Consider the following 23,116-nt stretch of genomic DNA (forward strand, 5'->3'; position numbering starts at 1 on the left):
TCTATCTACTTACTTGAGTCCTGATTTACAAGGATATCTTTTTCCTCTAGCACCTTTCTAGGCATTACTTTGGGTTTTCGTACCTTTTTTTGGATTTTAACTTCTATCTTTTTCTCCACATTGGCCAACTTAGGTTGATTTTTACTTTTGAAAGGGCAATTTTTTGCCCAATGACCGTATTTTTTACAAACAAAACAAGCATTTGGAAGATCTTCAAAGATTATGTCTTGCACCCTTTTACAAAGTTTTGAAATCAATTCCACCTTCTCAAGAAGGTTCTTTAAATGAGCAACTTTCACATAGATTCTAGCACATTGAAGTTTTATTTTTGAAGCTATAACATTGTCAATAGCCACAAGTTTGCGAAAAGAACCAGCTATTCCTTTGAAAATATCGTCAAGCCAAAAATCCACGGGTAAAGTAGGAAGTCTTACCTATATCAGAGTAGTAAGGAAGAAATCATTAGATAGATCCATATTTGGCTCCCATTTTTTAACCGTAAGAGTACTATTACCAAATGACCAAGGTCCACCACAAAGCACCATGTTCAAATCTTCCTTACAAGTAGAAACAAAGGAGAAGAAACCATTCATCATAGGTGCTATGTCAACTTGACTATGGATAAACCATTTTCTTTAGATCATATTTCTCAAAGCATCAATATCAAGCCTAGCCCCTAAAAATTTCCCAACTAGAGTAAAATCCATAGTTGAGACAGAGAAATCAACAATCAAATCCAAAGTAAATATTTTAAGCTCACCTTTCTCCCAATAGGATTTCAATGTAAGTGAAGGAAAAGATGATTTTCCTCTAGGTTTTCTCCCAAGCAAAGAATACCACTTCCTTTAATCCTTTGGAAACTTCTCCTTCATTTGGTCCTTTGTCCAAAAAACATTTGCATTCTCATCCACATTCTCCAAAAGATTCTTTTCCTACTCTGGGTCCCTTCTGAGCATGTGATAGGTAGGCAGGGGAATTGAAAGAGCATTCCTATCCCCACATCTTGTGGAGAAGGAACGTGTATGTTTGTCTTTTTCTTCCAGAGTTCCATAAGTCCTTGCAAAACCTATTGAGATCCCCACTTTTAGAATCCTTGTCCCTCCAGGATCAGTCCCTATCCCTAAATTTCCTCCTTTCAAATTCCTGCCTAATAGAGCTCCAACCATTTAAAAAAAGTTGTTACCTTATCTTTCTTATTTTCTTTTAGAAATTATTTGTTAATTTAGGAATTCATATAATTGCATTGTTAAACTTCATTCATCATAAACATAAAAAATGCAAAAATATATTTCTTTTTGTGATTACTTTTTTGAGATAGCAAGTTGATTCAACATCTTATCTGAAATTGGTTAGAAGTAAAAAAGGCTTCCTTGTGAACACTCACATTTATCTTCTACTAAGAAGATTCCAATAGGTCGCAAGATCACCCAGAACCTTGGAGTTGATCCCAGATCAACTTTTCAAGAGAGGAGTTCAAAAGGATTCTTGTTGTTAAAGCATCATGTAAAATGACAACTCAACAAAAGTTGGCACTAGAAGGAGGGTCTCATACCATTAGAAAGACAAAAACAACTTGCTATTTTGAAATTTTAAATTTTTTATAAGTTCATAAATTTTTTTGTCTGAAACTATCAAAAGGTGCATAAGGTACACTATTTTGAGAAAGTGTGCTTCTTCAGAGGTGCACTTTTCTAGAATAAAAAAAAATGCTTAGAACTCAGTAACTTTCACAAGCATCATAGTGATAAAGGAATACTAAGAACTCTACCCATTCACATTACAAATTCCATCATCATCATCTACTTTACATTCTACATCACACATTCCCACCACTATGGACCATGTCTTTCTTCAATACCCAAAGTTCACCTTTGAATCTTACTATTCCATTACATGTCTTGCTTGAAAATCCTAAAAAGTTTTTCCCATAGTTCATCTATGGAGAATCACAAATAATAGAAGATCATATTAAATTTTTTCAAAGAAATCTATAATAGAAACCAAATTCAACATATGGACATGGTATGTCACCTTTTCCCTTACACTTTGGAGGAAACAACATTCAATTGGTACCTCAATTTTCCACCAGCATCAATAAGGGATTGGAACTCTTTTAAGAGAAAGTTTATGGAATAATTCAAGATCTATATCGATCTAGTTTTCATACATCATCAGCTCATCTTAATTAAGAGGAAATCCCCACGAGACTATTTCATAATTTAATCATTGCTTCTATAGGATGTATCAAAGAATGGGATTTCCTCACATTATACCACAAGAGACTATCATTTAGATCTATTTGGAAACAATGGATTTATTATCTTCCACTTTACTAGAAGGCTCCCACCCAGAGACATTAATAGCATTGATAAAGTTTTCAAGCACGCTGTTACATTCACAAAGTAGACATATACCCATGGGGGAGGGAAATTTGTGTCTTCCTTCACTTTGAATAAAAAATTACTACTGCTCTAATGCCAACAATTACATACTCAGGGTATGAGCCCCAAAAGACTATATTATTTGAGCAAAAGACTTTTCCACCTACTAAACCAGAGAACAATATGGCTAGAGAGGTTAAGGTCATGAAGGAGATAATGTCTCTTTTATCCAATGAACTCATCAAAAGAAAGTTGAATTCCTCAAGAAACCAAGGCAATCATCCAAGACAACTTGTTGCCAAGAACAATTATTCTCAAAATCTGAGTAGAAATTTTGGCCTTTACAATAACATCAACAATGAGAATAATGGCATTACAAGTGTGAGTCCAAGGTAAAATGGATAAGGGCACAATGATGTTTTAGATTAGACTCCCCAAATCATGGAGGAACAACCTTCGCAATTTAGTGCAATGGTGTTTGAATCATGTGATAAATCTACAAGAGGACAAAATGATGAAGATGATCAAGAAGAGTTTGTGTTCCCATTCAATGAAGAGGAAGAACATTGACACTTAGGGATACATGTTTATTGCAGAAATAATACAAAAACACAAAGTTTGAAAGGAAGAAAAGAATCTCTAATGGATGATGTCTCTTATTGGTTACAACCCACTCCTTTAGACATGTAGGTTTGTAAAACTCCAATGCATTATGAGGCTCCAACCAAAATTGCCCTTATAGTTTAGAAGGAATTACATGTAAAGGATGAGGTTTTGAAAGGTTTTATGGATAACATAATAATAAATTTAAAGTATCTTGGAGAAGGTCAAAATCCTAACATCCTTTTGCTTCCTAACTATTGTTTCCTCCATCAAAGGATTCATTGAGAGTTGGAATGTCCTAGTTGCCAAGATGCAATATCTAATGTGTTAGTCTAGACATATAGGCCCATTGAAATTGTCAGAAGTAATGAAATTTTTCAAATTTTGATGTTGTAGTAAGTGTGGATATCCCAAGAAATTTTGAGAACATAGAAAATTTTGAAATTCCAAAACTCCAAGGGGTTGTAAAAATTCTCAAAGTTGCAAAAATGATGGAAATGTAGAAGATCCTGAGGTTGGTGGGATTTTTGAATCAGGAAGTTAGCAAGAAGAGGATACCGATGCTTCCTATTTTGATATTGATTCCCCATTGAATAATGATAAGATACTTCCTTCAAAACAAGATATGTCATTAGAAGAGATGGATAGAGTGCTTAATTTGGTCTCAAGCTTGACTGAGGAAATGTCTATTTGTGGGTATTCTATCCATATATCAAACTATGCAATGACTAGGTCATTGTAGAGTCCATCCATTTGGGTTCCATTTAGAAGTAAGTTATCTTGATTTCTTGTTAGCTTGGGATATTGCAATGGAGGGTAAGTATGATTTTGAACATACTACTATGGGACATGAAGGAGGAAACACCTTGATTAATGACATTAATGAATCTTGTAATTTGAAAGAAAGGCTTATGATTGAGTTGTCTAGGTTGAAGGAGCCTAAAGGTGATAATTCATGGTTTAAGGCTAATGATGGTGATAATAAGGACCATAAAAATAATGTTCTATCTTTTGGGTCTTATTGTGATAGCTATATTACATCATCAACGCTAGTGTTTCCATGCGTGCATGGAGTTGTGTACCATGAGATAAGACCATCCAAAGGAGAAATTACAATGTGTGAGTGCATCCCTATAGTGGGGGACTCACTAGATTAGGTGATATCTTCCCATTATCCCTCTTAGTTTGATGATTTTCAATTTAAATATGATGTTAAAGGTAAGAGAACTTGTTTGTGGATTAATCATGGTCATGGAGAATCACCACAACTTCTAATTTTGTGTGATTTGTGCCAAAAAATTTGAACCAATATTGTCCAAATTTTATTTTTCTGAGTACAAAGACAAGTCAACTTTTTTTAGGAGTATATGAAGTGGTTCATTACTATTGCACATAATGAGAAATCTACTAACAACCACTCCACATTCTTATTGTTCAAGGTTTTCTGTATATAAGTTTTTGGTTTTGGTTTTTTTAGTCATTTTAGTCTTTCTAGTTAGGTGTTAGTTTTCTTTGAGTTAAGTTGTTTTGTTTGGATTTCATTTCTTTTTTTTTCTTTTTCTTTTTAAGTCATGTCAATCTAGGGGTTAGGTGCAATCAAGACTCATTCTTGACACATTTCATAAACCACTCCTTATGGTTTTGACTTTTAGGGAAAGTTATTTCTCTGTCAAAGCATTTAGATGATTTTTGTTTCTTATACCAACTTGAGACCATATATTAGTTTCATTCGTAAAGGACATATAGTCTTGAATTTAGAATCATAGATCAATAATTCTCAAGACTTGACATACTTAGAGATAGACTATCTTTGTGTTTTCAAATTAAGGTTGAGAACAACAAGGGATAGTTAAAACTTACTGGTTTAGACTAAAGGATCTTTTCAAAAAATTGCTAAGATTATTGTTTGGTGTGAGAGTTTCCTAAAGTTCATAATGAGGAATGTAGAGGTTATCAAACTAAAGAAAGAATATGAGAAATGACACCAATACCTTTTCCACATAGTCTAAGCATGGTCAGGGTATAGAAAGAAAACAAAAAAAAAATGTGGTTTTAAGAATTAAAGATTTGAAAAGGTCTAAAAAGGGTAATTTGACAATAGGGATATGCCCTCCAAAATGACTATCTAGTATCTATAAATCATTTTCATGGAAGAATCTAATGGAAACATGCGAGCTCTATGAAGTAGAATTCAAAAGATTACTCATGATCCCAAATGCAAAAATGATAACTCGTTAAGAGCCCCATAATGGATTCTCTCATCTAGCCAGATGGTGATTGATACACATGATCTGTGAGAATTCTTCATGAATGAACTAGTGGAGTGGAAGATTTTTTCCAAGTTGCTACAATATCATGATAGACTACACCTTGAAGTGTCAAAGGAAATGAATACACTATGCACACACTGAGCTTGAAGATTTGAGATTCTAAAATTTTGACTATCAAGGAACTTGAAAGTTGCTTGAAGTGTTCAAAATTCAGTTGTCATTTGAAACATGTCAAAAGAATGCTTGCCAATGAAGAAATGCCTTTGTCATTTCTTCCCTTTTTTGGGGCTATTTGTTGTGGTTTCACAATGCATACCCCATTTCTCCTAAAAATTGGGACCCCCCAAGTAAAGTTTTAGTCTCTAGATACCTAGTTTGAGGCTTGGGTCAGTTTGGAACTCTTCCTAATTCTAGATCAAGTCCTAGTCTCCAACTAGACAACTACAAGGTGTCAGAACTAAGGAAAAATTGGAATATTTTAAGATTTTTAGTGCATAAATACACACTTATGCACTAGCGAACATGCACACCTATCTAAGGTGCGCAGGTGCACTGAATGCACAAGTGCAAACTTATCTCCCTTTGGAGATGCACCTACACACATGCATAGGTGTAGATCTCAAAATGGTGCACACTTTTGTTCGCACACAAACCAAAATACCTAAGGACAGGTGCACATGCATGCACCTCCCCATTGTGCACACATGTACACCTTTCAAAAACCTTAAGGCAATCTTGAGGGTGTGCACATGCACACCCCATCAAGTTGTGCACGTGCACACCCTTTTTAAACAAAGCATAGACTTAAGTACCCTCCCCATTTGTAGTTGCACACATGTGCATGTGCACACCTCACTTTGGTGCGTACATGCATAGGTGCAGAACTGTGCTAAAATGGCCTAAAAATGACCATTGAATGCACTTAGCACACCTCTCAAGGTGCATCAGGTCCGCTATTTTACATATCAAGGGTAAAAGGGGGATTAACTTGTTTTTTTCACTATTTTGGAATATTTGGGTTAGGTTTATTATCAGTTGGGGTTTGTTTTGGGTTAGATTTTCAACTCTCTGAACTAATATGTTTACTTCTTTGTGCAGATAAAAAGGGATCCTTAGCTTGTCAAGGTCATAACTTTTGACCTAGAGCTCATAATTCAAAATCATTTACATCGTTGGAAAAAAGAACTAAAAATCCAATTTTAGTCTCTACAATAGAGAGCCTTTGGCTTCCTAATCTTAGAGACCGATAAATTTTTCAACTTGAAATTTTGAGCAAAAGACCTCCAAAAAAGCCAATTAAAAAGACCTAGAAAATCTTGTTAAAAAAATATGAAAAAGTTTCAAACATTTGATTATTTTGGATAATTTGGATCACCCAATCTCTGATTGGGAAGGATCAGGAAGTCAGAGAGAAGAAAAACTCAAGGAATAGACTTCACAGTGTACGAAGATGTGCATAACATGAAGGTATGGCACATAATGCACAAATGTATAGATTATCATAACATCTTCATTATTAGCATCAACAAAGATCTCACCTAAGCTAGTAACCTTCATCTTCAAAGGAGTCACACATAAGTTTTGATTCATGAATTTGCACTAAAGATCAAAGATATAGAGGTTGGACACATGAACCAGAATAGGTTCCTCATCTTATGCAACTATTAATGACAAGATTCAACACATGTGCCTTGGGATTTTAGAGAGAAGAAGAAAAATGAGTTCAAGTCTATGAAAATGTTGGGCTATAAAGAGGTTATAAATCACCAAAAATGGAAAAATAAGTACACAAGAGTGCTCCTAGACCTCGTTTGAGAAAAATCTAAAAATCATTTTTGAAACAAAGAACTTCAATTTTTTGGTGAATTGAGCACCTTGCACAAATTTCATCAAGGTGCACAAGGTGCACTACTCCAAAGGTGCACTAGAAATTTTGAAGAAGTTATAGGTGTGCTGACAGTTAACTGTCAATTCCTAATTTAGAACTTTACATGGACCAAAAATGCATTTTGACGACAGCTTAACTCCTAGAAACATTCAGAGAAGTCCAAGCTTCCATTTTTAGAGCTTCTAGTGACTCCCAAATCCTCTGACAGCTTCTTTCTTCTTATTCTCTCATGCTTTCATTGTTTCTAAGTCATGTAAAGGCTCATGCACATATTAATTAATATAAACAAGGGTAGAGTCCTACTTAGCACCATTTAGAGAGTCAGTTTGTATATAATTAGATTTATTTTATTAGTTTTAAGCATATATTTGCATAAAGGAATCTCTCAATCTCAAAAAAAATTGAGGAGATGATTGCTTAAAAATTGAGGAATTAAATATGTATTCTAAGCCGTTATTTTGATGCAATAATATATGCTATTGGTGCTCTCATTTTGAGTGTAGTTATTCTTGTCGGAGTGTGTTCTTTTTGTGGATTCTTGTTCATGATAATAATGGATCCAATGGTTTTCTTGTGTTGATTTGATTGTGTAATATTTTAGTTCTCATGTTTGTCACGTGTTGATGAATTCCACTAATGTATAGAGTTGGAGAAGAGATCACCCTATTGTTCCTATGTAGCTTCTTGTCTTGGATGAGCATACTTTTTGTGGCCTTGCAATCTAATAAGAAGTGAAACACCTTTCTATTTTATTAAGTTTTCATTGATGATTGCATCAGTGGATTTGAGGAAGTGCTGCTCTAATTTCATTGGTTTCCCACTCGATCTTTTCAATGATTTAACTTGTAGACATGTTACCATGGTTTATGTCCATTAGGGATTTTCATTTCATGCTATTTTCTCTCTCACTCATTAATTTATCTTCATTATTTTCTTTGCTAACCCTTTGTTAAATTAGGAATTCATATAGTTGCATTGTTAGATTGCATTGATCATTTTGAAACAACAAGTAGATTGATCATCTTATCTGAAATTGGTTTGAACCAACAAAGTCCTCTTTGTGAACAAAAATGTTTATCTTCAATTGAATGGATTCTAGTAGGCTGTAAGATTAGCCAAAACCTTGGAGTTGATCCCAAATCAGCTTTTCAAGAGAGAAGTTTGAAAGGATTCCTACCATTAAGCATCGTGCAAAATGACAACTCAACAAGTTCTTCAAGTTCAAGATTAAAAATGTCTTCCCAAATATTATAGGGAAGAATTCTCTCGAGGAGGTCTCTTCTTCTATGCATGCAAAATAATGTAGAATTTAAACTAACATAATGCCTTTAGTGTTGAACTAGATTGACACTTCCTTGGCAATCATGCCAAAAATGTCTAGTCATCTTATTAATTTAATAAAAAAGGATTAGAAATCCTTTCACAATGATTTCATGGTAAGAAAACATCATGTGTTTACTTAAAATAGTACACTAACTTTATTTAATTTGTCAACTTGGGAGTGTAAACTTGAGAGGATGACTGCAAAGTCTATGCTCTAATTCTCCTTCAAGTCGTTACAAATAATGAAAAGGAAATGCTTAAGGAATTCTATGTTGGCAACTGAAACAAAAACTTAACTTGCAACAACAAACCTATCTATTCACCTATGCTATAGGAATAGTTCATTGATTCTATTATCAATGGATGCAGTAGCAACACAATTCTATCTTGCAAGGAAACAAACAAGGAAATGAAATCTATTCTAACATAATAGTTCACTCACCAAGTGGGTCCCCTTGGATGAGTGAACAAAAAAGACAATCAAGATAAGAGAAATAAACTTTAATTGCTCATTCTATTCATTCATGGTGAAGAAATTACACTTGACTAAAAACTGAATCACACTTTGTTGCTTATGAAAATAAACTTGTCTTATTCTTCCCCAAAAATTGCAATCGAAGCTACTATTGGAAATATTATAACAATATTGAAAGGGGAGGGGTGAATTAGTAACTTCTAAAACTTTCAATCCAATTAGCAATTAATCCTTTATATGAATTTTGATCTAACTTCATACATGAGAAACTTAGAAAATATGAAAGCATACATAACACTTTGACACAAAGATTTGGTGAACTAGAAACCTTCCAAATAGAAAATAAAACTAGGGTGGGGATGATACCCACAAGCTTTAGTACTACAATATAAGTTGGCTTGTTAAGGTTTACATTGATCACTTCTAATGATCTGCCCTGTTAGGAGCAATAAGAACTGTTAGGTCCACCTTGTGAAAGATTTACAAACATACAATAAAGTATGCACTTGGTAAGGAGATTTACATAAGACTATTAGGTCTACCTTGTTAAAGGATTTTATTAATCCACCTGTTAGTGTGAAGTAGTGGCTAATCTTTGATCTATAACTTGGTTTGTTGAATGAGATTCCCTTGAGTGTACAAATCACCTTGCTATGATAGATAAATCTTTGTTGCTCCTTATACTTTTGTAGCCTTTGTAATTCACACTTCTACTCTTTTCTAATGATTACATTACTTCTTTTTCAATCCCATACATACATAAATTGGATTATAATACATTACATATATATCAATCTAGTTACATAATTACAAAGTCAGCCACAATACAAGTTTTACACAAAATATTACAAAGTCGGCCAAAGTGTAGAAACTCAGGCTTTGAAGACTGACTCGATGAGGTTTTGATACTTGGCATCCACTATCATTGCTCGACATCATCATGTACTCGATAGACATAGAAGCTCAGTCCATACTAATCACTTCAAAGTAGTCTTGAACTTGGTCTGCAATGGTGACTCAATGAATACTGTGAAACTTTTCATATAAACTGAATCACTTGTTTACTACTGCATAGCTCAGTAAACACTATCACCTCGAGCTCAGTATAAACTGAGTCACTTGGTTAACACTGAGTAGCTCAGTCAACATTTGACTTACATCGCATCAACTACAAACTTGGTAACCACTGCACAACTTGGTTTGCACTGGTAAACTAGGCATAAATTGAGATGCTTGGTTTATACTGTTGATCTTCACAATACTTGTAATTGCTTGACATATATTGGAATTTGTCCAAAGGACTCGGTAGCAATTGTAGAACTTGCCAACAACTGAAATGCTTGGTTAACACTATTAACTATAGAATATGCTTGGATTGAACTCATGATCTAAATAAGTGTATGTCACTAATAAAAAACATGACTGGAATGTCAACAGCTACAACAGTCGTTATTTAAAGGAAACTACAACTACTTCCTAACTCTACGATCACTCCATTAATGAGGATCAATTACATACTCGTAAAGTTTGAAATTGAATTGATATTAACCATGAATAAATCCTCTAGGAATATAGTAGGTTGTGGAAGCTACATTCATGCATTGTTCCAATAGAAAGCATATAATGACTTGCTCCACTGGCGATGATTCAAAAATCTAGTTGGTTCTAACTTTAACGTTGAGGTGTTGACTCTTGAATATCCATGGCAAGTACCTAAAAATCATTCAATGCACATACCACTTCCACATACATATATTTATTTTATCATAAATATTAGAAAAGGTGTAAGTTCAAATTACCAATCTTGTAAATCCTATGGCTACAAGAGGAAAACTACCCAAGACATATCCCAAATGAGGAAACATTTATCAGCATGCAACATCACTTTATTATACCATTTTTGTCCATAGATTCAAGCAATTAGAAAATATTTGAACTATTCACACTTCTACTTAATGTCTCATCATATATAGAGCATAAACATGAAAACATAAGTTCATTTTCTTAAAACCATAAAGTCATGATTATTTCTGCAAGATGATCGCTAAAAAATGAGATAAAAAGATCTTAAAACAATAGCCTTTTAGAGGCCCATGTCCATTTCTTAAATATCTCTTGACTTTTCATTAGATTTAGTTAATTTATATTATTCTATATTATATTATTTATTTACTTACTTTTTTGTGTTTATTATTAATATATTATTTATTTCTATTTAGAAAGTTAACATACTTTCTACAATATTGTCTCTTGTATTTTATTTAATTTCTTAATTTATTCATTTTGATTTTATTATTTTTTAATTATTTAAAATATCATACTAAATTTGATTTCATTGATAATATAGATTAAATAATAATTATCTCCTATTTTTATATTTTACTACTAGTTTTAATATAACTCTATTATCATTATTTATTTACTAACATTATATAATTTAATTATTATTAAAATTATATCTCCAAAATAGGGATATGCTAACCTGGTTGCTTGATATGGGACATTGTGTCTCCTTACTACCTTATGGAAGGCCCATTGTGCAATCATGCAACTAAGGGATCATGGTTCCATTTGGTGGGATACAAAGAGTAAAAGGCTTCATATCGATGTAGCAGATCTCACTTGGGAGATCTTTGAGGAGAAGTTCAAGGAGAAATTGTTGATATATGATTGAAAAGATCACTTGAGTAAGAAAATGTTGAAAGAAGACTGTGTGTTTTCAATCATTTTTTTGTCACTGATGTCAAACCTGCTATATGTTGGTAAGACAATTGCTTATATGTTTCAAGCACTATCACTTAGTTGATTGATGAAGAGGATTTGATCAACAAGATGTAACAAAAGTACCTGGAGGAAAAGTTGAGTTATGATTATGTATTGAAGTGTAAGAATAAGTTAAGATAGTGATAACATAATGTATTGATGATCTACGTAAGGTTACAAAATGATTGGCTTCACTTAGAAATTTTAGAAGAGAAAGGTTGGACAAAGTTCATTTTCTAAGCTTGAAAAAGTTGATAGAAGGTGCTGAGAAAAGTTAGTAGAAGCCAAGAAAAAAGTTAGTTGGAGCCAAGTGAAAGAAATTTCTAGTGTATGCCAAGTATACTAGTGGATTCCAAGCAAGTTAGTAGGTGCCAAGCAAGGTAGTAGATGTTGAGTGATTTTTAGTATGTGCCAAGTACCAGAAAAATCTAGTTGATGTCAAGTGATACAGTATGTGTTGAGCATCGGTAAATTGATAATGCTGAGTTGCTGCATTATGAAAAAGATTGAAGATTCGCCAATTAAAAGTCAAAAAGATTATCTTCTTGGAACTTGTAAATCAAGAGGACGATAAGATTGATAAGCTAAAGGCATAGAATCTTATGTAAACCATTTCGAAGGTGAATTCAAATGGATTTTAGGAAAAGTCTCTAGAAAAGACAAGATATGGGGTAGATACATTGTATCCTACCTAATCCATTAAAAACCCTAATTTTTGAGATGGATAATGAGCAAAAAAAAGAGTTATAATTCCCTATATGTAGGGATGTTTGGTCATGAAGCAATGTTGGTTGGAAGTCAAAGAGTTTTTGGATGTGAAAATTTGACAAGGAGAAGGAAAAGGATTTGCTTCATCAAGTGACCCAAGAGGAGAAGTTTTCAATAGAGAACAAAGCAAGAAGGCTTAATGATGATGAATGCTTGAAGGGTGAACAAGCTGTCAGAATTCTAAAGATTGGAAGCCAAGCAAAGATGAGGACCAAATAGTGATCTGTAATCTATAATTAAGGTTGTAAGTTTTATTAGATCAAAGCTCTATTGTTACTTTCTAACAATTGTATCAAATTAGGGTAAATTCTTTGGAGAAAGGTTGACTTAACAATCATTGAAAAATCCTTTAATAGGGTGGCATTCCAAGTGAATGGCCTAAAGTCCTCTAACAAGGCTTTTAATAGGGCTGTTAAAATCCCTTAACCAAGTCACATTTAACAGTGTGTGTTGTAACCTTTAACAAGGCATCACTTCAGAAGAGTGAGAAAGGAGTAGCATGTTATTGGTCATTTTTCCCAAATTGAGTTTTCATGTTAAATCGTTGTGTCAAATTTGTTAATGGATGTGTTATGTTTTATGCTTTATATTTATGCATGTTAATGTTACAATAACATATAACTTTTGGTTAACACATAATGAATGCATGCATGGTTAAGAAATTTTTATAGGTTTATTGAATTGTGAAAAGTTTTATTTGGGCATCTAGACCTTGAATAACTGATTCACCCCCTCTCTTAGTTATTCTAAAAGAATCCCAAAAATTGGTATCAGACAGAAGCTACTTAAGAGGATTAGTTTCAAGGTACTAAAAGCATAAAGATTAGGATGTCAAAAAGAGAGGTACCCAAACTAAATAGAGATAAAAATTTTGCATAGAAAATTTTAATGAAGCTACATCTTGGAGGACTTGGAGATTATGCACAAACTTGGATTACAGTAGAACATGTTGATCTAGAGGGAGCCCTAACTACTAAAGACTTGAAGAAAAATAAAGATCACAATCAGAAGATGTTGGAGATTTCCTCTACCCTAAGCTATGCTGAGTTTGATGATATCAAAGAACTTAAAAGTGAAAAGTAGACATGGGATTCCCTAACCGCTATCTATGGAGGAGATAAAAATGTACAAAGAGCCAGGTTAGAGAGCCTAAGAGGTAAGTTTGATGAAATGAGAATGGAAGAAGGTGAAAACATTACTTAATATGTTGCTAGAATAAAAGTTGTTAGTGCAATAAAAGGTGGTATTGGTAAAATAGATGATGATACTATGCTAAGTAAAGTTTTGAGAACATTGTTTTCTATGTATGCTAGGAAATGATTTGAACCTTGAAGGTTTGATAGGAAGACTCACTACTTTTGAGCTATTTAATTTTGACAACTATAGACCAGAAAGTATTGAATCAACTTTCAAAGAATAACTGTTACTGGAGGATTATGAGGAGGTAAAGCCAAAGAAGAAGAAAAGAAAGGTAAAGTATGCATCCAATGATAGCAATATAGATGAGGAAGACATTGAACAATTGGAAGTGTTGCTAGCAAGAATATTTCACAAAGGAAAAGGCAAATTCAAAGGTAAATTGCGTATCATTTGTTTTAATTGAAATGAAGTTGGCCATATTGTAGCAAGATGTACACAGAAGAAAACTTCAGAGAAGGGAACAAGTACAAAAATAGAAGAGAGGATGATAGAAGAGACTACAAAGACAAAGGCAAGAAGTCATGCTACATTGCTGATAAAAATAACTATGATGAAAATGATGATGAAGTGGTATATATTGCAATGAAGGATGAATCAAATGAGGATGAGGCTACTGCACTTATGACTTGTGTGAACAAGAATGACAAATGGATCATTAACAGTGGATGCTCACATCATATGATTGGAGACAAAAGTAAGTTCATTAACTTAACTTGTTATGATGGAAATAGTGTAAGATTTGGTAATTATGCACCATGTTCAATAAAAGGAAAAGGGTCTATTAAGCTTACAGACAAGATCTCACATGACAATGCTTACTATGTTGAAGGATTGAATTATAATATGTTAAGTGTGTCACAATTGAATAATTTGAGATGCAAAGCTGAGTTTCAAAATAAATCAGCCAAGATATATGATAAAAATGGAAACTTGATTGGAAAAGGTGATCAAACTAGGAGTAATCAATTCTATTTGGATATAGAAGATGCTACTTGTCTTATTGTAAAATTTGATGATGTATGGCATTGGCACAAGAGATTATGTCATGTTAACTTTGAAAATCTCATTAGTATAAGTAACATAAAAAGAGTTAGAGGTTTTCCTAAGTTGAAGAAATTAGAAAATATAATGTGTAAACAATGTTAGCTAGGCAAGATGAAAAAGTCAAGCTTTAAAAGTAAAGCTTACACCTATGAGGAAATACTTGAAATTGTTCATACTGACTTGTGTGGACCTATTGAAGTGCAAAGCTACAAAGGAGACATGTATATAATGTTACTTGTTGATGATTACTCTAGAATGATGACTATAATAATTTTAAAAGAAAAATTAGATGCTTTTCAAATGTTTAAATGGTACTTGGCAAGAGTTGAGAAAGAAACATGTAAGAGTTTAAAATGCTTGAGATCAAATAGAGGAGGTGAGCTCACTTCACATGAATTTGAGATGTTCTGTAATGATAGAGGAATTAAGAGATAGACATCAACACCTAGGACCCCTCCACAAAATGGAATTTCTGAAAAAAGAAACATATTTGTAATGAACTGTGCCAGAACACTTATGATGGAGAAAAATGTTGCTCTAAAATACTAGAGAGAAGCTGTAAGCATTTTTGTATACACATTGAATCATGTGCAAGTTAATAAAGGTACTTACTCAACACTTTTGAACTATGGTATGGTCATTCACCTAATGTGAAATATTTTAAGGTATTTGGAAGAAAATGCTATATTCTTAAAGATGTTAAACGTGGAAATTTTGATGCAAAGAGCGAAGAAGGTATATTCCTTCATTACTCCACAAGAAATAAAGCTTACAAGTGTTTAATTACTAACACTAACAAAATTGTGGAAAAGTGAAAATGTGAATTTTGATGAGTTTACAAAAGCACATGAGGCTAAAACTACATTAAAAGAACCAAAAGACTACAAGACATTTGCATACTATTATGAAGGAATTCCTACTGAAGAAGATGCTACAAATCATGTAGCAAATCAACAACAAGTCTCAACAACTGTCGAGTCACATCTTGTGAATTCTAAGTTGCATTCGGATGCCAAGTTTCAAAATGAGGAGAATGCACAATCTAACTCTAAGATTGGCACACATGAAAGAGATAGTAAAAAACTTGACAGAGATACACATAGTGATACTAAAGCTAAGACATAGAATGTAGCCACAAGAACTGAGCCAATATTATCCAAATATGCCAAAAGACACCATCCTATAGATCCAATGACAAGAAATAGGTTGAAAGGTAAAGCATGTTTGCTAAGCATGAAGGAACCTAAGATAGTGAGAGATGTATTAGAAGATGATGATTGGTACAAGGCTATGGAAAGAAGAAATTCAGCAGATAGAAAAGAACAAGACTTGGAGCCTAGTTCCTAGACTAGAGGACAAGAATGTGATTGGAAAAAATGGGTATTTAGGAACAAGTTAGATGAGAATGGTGAAGTGACAAGAAATAAAGCAAGATTAGTTTACAAAGGGTATGCTCAAGAAGAAGGAATGGACTATGGTGAAACATTTTCTCTTGTTGCAAGAATGGAAGGAGTAAGAATTCTATTTTCTTATGCTACTTACAAAAGTTTCAAAGTCTACCAAATGGATGTCAAGTCTATATTTCTAAATGGAATACTATAAGAAGAGGTCTACATAGAATAGTTGCAAGGATTTGTAGACAAAAACAATAAGAACATGGTATGTAAACTACACAAAGCTCTATATGGATTGAAATAAGCACTAAGAGCATGGTATGAGAGACTTTATACTTATCTTGTTAAAATTGGATTTAAATAGATGATAATATAAATTTGTACATGAAGGCTGATAAAGAAAAAGGTATATTATTATCTAAAAATTTTGTTGATGACATAATATTTGAAGGACAAGATGCTCTGTGTAAAGATTTTGCAAATCAAATGAAGCAAGAGTTTGAAATGTCAATCTTTGGTGAGATCAAATTCTTTGTGGTATTACAAGTCTATCAAGTGAAGTATGGTGTATATATCACTTAGTCAAAATATGTCAAGGAGATATTGAAGAAATTTGGACTTGAGGATTCAAAACCAATAAGTACACCTATGGTAACAACACTCAAGCTATCAAAGAATGATGAATCAACTAAGGTTAATCAAACATTGTACAGATCCATGATTGGAAAATTGCAAGAGGTAGTACATAGAAGACATGATATTGCATTAACTGTAGGGATAGTTGCTAGATTCTCTACTAACCCTAGAGAGAATCACATGATGGTAGTAAAAAGAATAATGTGATAACTAAAAGGAACAAAACAATATTGTTTATACTATAAGAAGAATGGAAAGTTTGAACTGAAATCCTACACTGATGTTGATTGAGTTGGAAATATTGATCATAGAAAGAGCACCAGTGGAGGCATATTTTTCTTAGGTAGAAGACTTGTTACATGGACAAACAAGAAGCAGATTTGTACCTCCTAGTCTACTGCTAAAGTAGAGTATGTTACTGCTGCCATTAACTACACAAACATTGTATGGATCAAGCAGTTACTAAAGGGAATGAAGGAAGAGATCACTGACTCAGTGACACTTTATTGTGACAATACAAGTGCTATAAATATATCAAAAAATCATTTCATGCATACAAATACTAAGCACATTGCAATATAGTATCATTGTGTAAGGGAGTTGGTTCAAGACAAAGAGGTGAAGACAGAATATATCAACACAAAGGAGAAAATTGTTGATATCTTCACCAAAGCATTACCTAGGGATGCTTATGAGTATCTAAGAGGTAAAAGGGGTGATACCCCTATCAAAGGCTATGTAAAAGATAGAGGGAGTATCTTGCATCAAACAAGCTGATATTCATTTCATACACATTGATGCAGTGGATCTTACTTTAGGAAATTGCCTAAAGTAATTACAAAGCTAGAATTACAAATTAAGTCACTAACAAGGTGACAAAGGGAGAAAATTGAAGAGCTTTCCAAAGCTTATATTTTCATATATCAAGATGACAAGTGTTGAGTACATGTCTTTGGCATTGTTGTCAAAGAGGGAAAAAGTACAAGAAACTGATCAAGTACATATTGATCAAGAGGAAGATGGTCAAGAAACCGATCAAGTGCACATTGATCAAGAGGAAGATGGTCAAAGAAAAAAAATTTAGAGGGAGAAAGTGCTTTGAGAGAAAGCATAGTGAATTGATTAGTGCACAAGAGGAACAATGAAGTGAGAGTACATCATCAGAAGATCAAAAGAATGAAGTAAAGGTACATCATTAAAAGATCAAAGGACTAAATCATAAGATTAGAAGACTGAAAGAAAGAAAGAGGGAGAAAACATAAAAAAATTAAAAGAGGGTTCAGAACAAAAGAGGGAGCTATTCAAATATTCTATTGATCCATGACAAAAGATAATTAGATAAGAAGGATATTTTGTAACCTAAGAAGGAGTTGCTAATAGAGGGAGAAGTATTTTTCATAGGATTTCTTTTTGGTATTACTTTATTATTTAACCTAGTTAGTTTGATAGAACAAGATGTTTATCATTTGTTTGGCTAGTTGATTAGTTTGGTTGCCATCAATGCCAAAGAGGGACATTGATGATATATGATTGAAAGGATCACTTAAGTAAGAAAATGTTGAAAGAAGACTATGTGTTTTCAATCACTGTTTTATGACTGATGTCAAACCTACTATATGTTGGTAAGATAATTTCTTATATGTTTCAAGCACTATCACTTAGTTGATTGATGAAAAGGATTTGATCAACAAGATGTAACAAAAGTACCTAGAGGAAAGGTTGAGTTATGATTAGTTATTAAAGTGTAAAAATCAGTTAAGATAGTGATAACATAATGTATTGATAATCTACTTAAGGTTATAAAATGATTGGCTTCACTTAGAAAGTTTAGAAGAAAAAGGTTGGGAAAAGTTCATTTTCTAAGCTTGACAAAGTTGATAGAAGGTGTCAAGAAAAGTTAGTGCAAGCTGAGCAAAAAGTCAGTTGGATTTGAATGAAAGAAATTTCTAGTAGATGCCGAGTAAATTAGTGGATACCAAGCAAGTTAGTAGGTGTTGAACAAGGTAGTAGATGTTGAGTGATTTTTAGTATGTGTCAAGCACCAATAAAATCTAGTTGATGTTGAGTGATACAATATGTGTCAAGCATTAGTAAATTGATAATGTCAAGTTGTTGCATTATGAAAAAGATCAAAGATTCACAAATTAAAAGCTAACAAGTTTATTTTCTTGGAACTTGTAAGTTAGGAGGAAGATAAGATTGATGAGCTGGAGGCACAGAATCTTATGTAAACTATTTTGAAGGAAAATTCAAATGGATTTTAGGAGAAGTTTTTAGAAAAGACAAGATATAGGGTTAGATACAGTGTATCCTACCTAATCCATTGAAAACCCTAATTTTTGAGATGGATAATGAGTGGGAAAAAGAGTTCTAATTCCCTATATGTAGGGATGTCTAGTCATGAAGCAATGTTGGTTGGAGGTTAGAGGGTTTTTAGATGTGAAAATATGACAAGGAGAAGGAAAAGGGTTTGCTTCATCAAATGACCTAAGAGGAGAAGTCTGCAATGGAAAACCAAGCAAGAAGGCTTAATGAGGATGAATTCTTGAAGGGTGAACAAGCTATTAGAACTGCAAAGATTGGAAGCCAAGTGGAGATCAGGACTGAATAGTGATCTATAATTTGCAAGTAAGGTTGTAAGTTGTATTAAATCAAAGCTCTATTGTTACTTTCTAACAATTATATTAGATTAGGGTAAATCCTTTGGAGAAATGTTGACTTAACAGTCATTGGAAAATCCTTTAACAAGGTGGCATTGCAAGTGAATGGCCTAAAGTCCTCTACCAAGGCTCACTTTTTATAGGGTGATTGAAATCCCTTAATTGGGTTACATTTAATAATGTGTTTTTTAACCTTTAATAGGGTTGGCCTTAAATAGGGCATCACTTCAGAAGAGTGAGAAAGGAGTAGCTTGTTACTAGTGGTTTTTCCCAAATTGGGTTTCCATGTTAAATCATTGTGTTAAATGTGTTGATGGATGTGCTACGTTTTATGCTTTATATTTCTACATGTTAATGTTATAGTAACATATTAGTTTTGGTTAACACACAATGAATGCATGCATGGTTAAGAAATTTTTATGGGTTCACTGAATTGTGAAAAGTTTTATTTGGACATCTAGACCTTGAATAACTGATTCACCCCCCTCTCAGTTATTCTAAAATAATTCCAATAGAAATTCCTATCACCACAGTATGCAAGGCTCTCATTGATGAATTCCATGAGCTTAAGTAGGGTTTCATGATAATAGATCAATATGAGAATAAGTTCTTGGGGTTGAGATAGTACTTGAGCTATAGGCATGATGAGGCACTCACCACTTAGCATTTTATTAGGGGCCTCATGGACTCTATCATTGGGAACATTCATGCTCATCAGCTAAGGACATGACAGATCTGGTTCTTAGAACCAAAGTGCATGACCTTTAGGATAGGATGCACAATATTCTCAATCCTAAGGGAAGGGCCAAGCCTAATCAACACTCTCTTTAAGGTGATCATGGTCATTACTTTCAACAAAGGGGAAAAGGAGCTAATGGCGGATAGAATTTAGATGACTCAGGAAAGAAAGGAGATAACCAAAATCATGGGCAAAAATCTCAACAAGATCACCCTCCTTAAAGTGTTCACCAAAACTCTAGCAGGGGTAGTGCAACTTATCCTAGTGCTACTTAGGGTGGTTGTAGGATAGGTTCCAACTTTGCAAGGAACTATTATTCTTGTGGTCAACCTAGCCATAAATCTTTTGAGTGTTCTATCAAACCACCTATAGGACTTGGTAAGATTGCAGCCAGATCAAAGCCTACAGTGGGAACTATTGGTAGGAATCATCAAGTCTTTGAGATAATTAAAAAATTTCAAGATGAGAATCAAGGTACAGTAGTCAAAGCTACCTGTACATTGCATGTTTTTTCAACTTTAGTTTTTTTGGACTCTGGTGCTTTAGATTCTTTCATTTTACCATCTCTTGTTTAGCAATGTGGGCTAGTGGTAGTGCATCAAGTTTATAGTTGGTAGGTTGAGTTAGCCATAGATTCCAAAGTGGTTGTAGACTCCTTGGTTAGTGGTTGTATTTTGAATTTGGGAACCTTCACCACCATTGTAGATCTACAGATTCTACCTCTCGGATTGTATGACATTGTGTTGGACATGGATTGGTTAGTCACCCATTAGGAAAATATAGATTATTTTCATAAGATGGTAAAGTGTGTTGATGACACAAGTGGGTAGGTAGAAGTTATGGGATTTTTAGGACCAGTCTCACTTTGGATGATCTCAGCTAACTGGCTAAAGCAGAGTGTGTGAAAAGGTTGTCAGTTGTTTCTTGTTTCTATTAGTGATCGTGAGGAAGCAAAATATGTAGATGTGTTTCCTAAGGAGATACCTAGTATGCCACTATAGTGTGACATCAATTTTCAGATTGATCTTGTACCAGGAGTGGAGCCAATTTCATGAGCTCCTTACTGCATGAATACTCAAGAGTTTAGTGAGCTTGTATTACAGTTGGAGGAATTATTTTCCATGGGCCATATTTTTTCTAGTGTATCCTCATGGGGTGCACCACTCATCTTCGTGAAGAAGAAGGATGAATCCTTGTGTTTGTGCATTGACTACTAGTAGTTGAATAAGGTGACTATAAAGAACTAATATCCTTTATCAAGGATAGATGACTTGTTTGATAAAATGAAGGGAGCATGAGTGTTCTCAAATATTTATCTTAAGTTGGAATACCATTAGCTTCATATCTAGGAGGCTAACATTCATCGAATATCTTTTTATATATAGTATGGACATTATGAGTTTATGGTTGTACCCTTTGGGTTAACCAATGTGTCATCGATGTTTATGAGTTTGGTGAATGGTGTGTTTCACATGTACCTAAATCAATGTGTCATTTTATTCTTGGATGACATATGAAAATCTTAAAAATATCAAAAAAAATCTAAATATATAAAACACCAAACAAATTGTAAAATCTAAAATATCAGAAATTGCATGTCTTCCATGATATTATCTCTCCATCTCAAGATCAATATAATCCTCCATGTCCTACATATTTTCCATATTGGAAGCAAGATTCAAGGTACAATTTATACCATTTGTGGTGAGCTTATTGAAAGTCAAGTGAAAATTATTATTCCTATGCTATCCAAAGACCCTTGTCAACTTCAAAGTATCCCATCATTATCTTGTGATCCCTAATGTGTAGTGAAAGCCATAACATGTAGTACCTCAGATGTACCTCAAGATACATTTGGAATCTTGCAAATGACTCTCATGTGGGTCTTGTGAGAATCTAGAGACAAGTCCAACTACAAAGGAGATATCAAGATGTGTGTATGTCTGGTACAACAAACTACCCACAAGCTATCTGTATAAAGTGGAATCCACTGTAGGAGTAGTGCAAGTGGTAGATAAAACAAAACCCAACTAAAAAGGTGTGGGAGCATGCTTGCAGTCAAGCATGTTAAATCTTTGAAGCATATCAAGAGCATATTTTTGTTGGAGTATGGCTATCCCATCTGAAGACTAAACAAGTAGTAGGCCCAAAAAATAGTGCAAAAGTCCAAGGTCTATCATCTCAAATTTCTCTCTCAAAACTCAATGAACATCCGAATCATAGAGGATGATCTACCTAAAATAATGAGATCATCTACCTAGAGCACAAGTATCAATACTTCATCCCCATTATGTTCAATGAACATTGTAGGATTAGAATGACATCAAGTGAATTGTGGAGCAAGCAAAAAGGAATCCATCTTCTCATATCAAGCTTGGGGGTCTTGTTTGAGACCATTTAAAGACCTTTGGACTCTTCATACCATAGAAGAGTCCTACACAAAACCATGAGGTTGCTCCATATAGATCTCCTCATGTAGATCTCCATGCAAAAGGGCACTCTTCATGTCAATCTAAAATACTATATATCCCTAAGAAGTTGCAAGAGAGAGTACAAGGTGAATAGAATTCATCTTGGCGATAGGAGAAAAGGTCTTAGAGTAATCAATACCCTCAACCTATCAAAATCCCTTCACAACAAGATGTTCCTTGTACCTATCAATGGAACCATCTGCATCATACTTGGTATGATATACCCACCATCACTTAACCAACTTTCTTCCTTTTAGAACAAAACAAAGATCCCAAGTGTGGTTCATCATTAAAGAAGAGTACTCTACATCCATAGCCCTATCCCACTCTAAATGTCCCATCACCTATGAAAAAATTTGTGGATCATCTAAAATGGCATGAATCAATAGTCTAGTAGAAAATATCTAAGCATGAGGGCAATGAGAATCTAAAGGATCTCTTTTCATAGCCAATTGCAACAAGAGTATCACAAGCACACTTAGGCACTTGTTGAACATCTAG

Source organism: Cupressus sempervirens, chromosome 1 (assembly GCF_028749045.1).
Source record: "Cupressus sempervirens isolate cs-2001-9-10 chromosome 1, ASM2874904v1, whole genome shotgun sequence".
Lineage (NCBI taxonomy): Eukaryota > Viridiplantae > Streptophyta > Pinopsida > Cupressales > Cupressaceae > Cupressus > Cupressus sempervirens.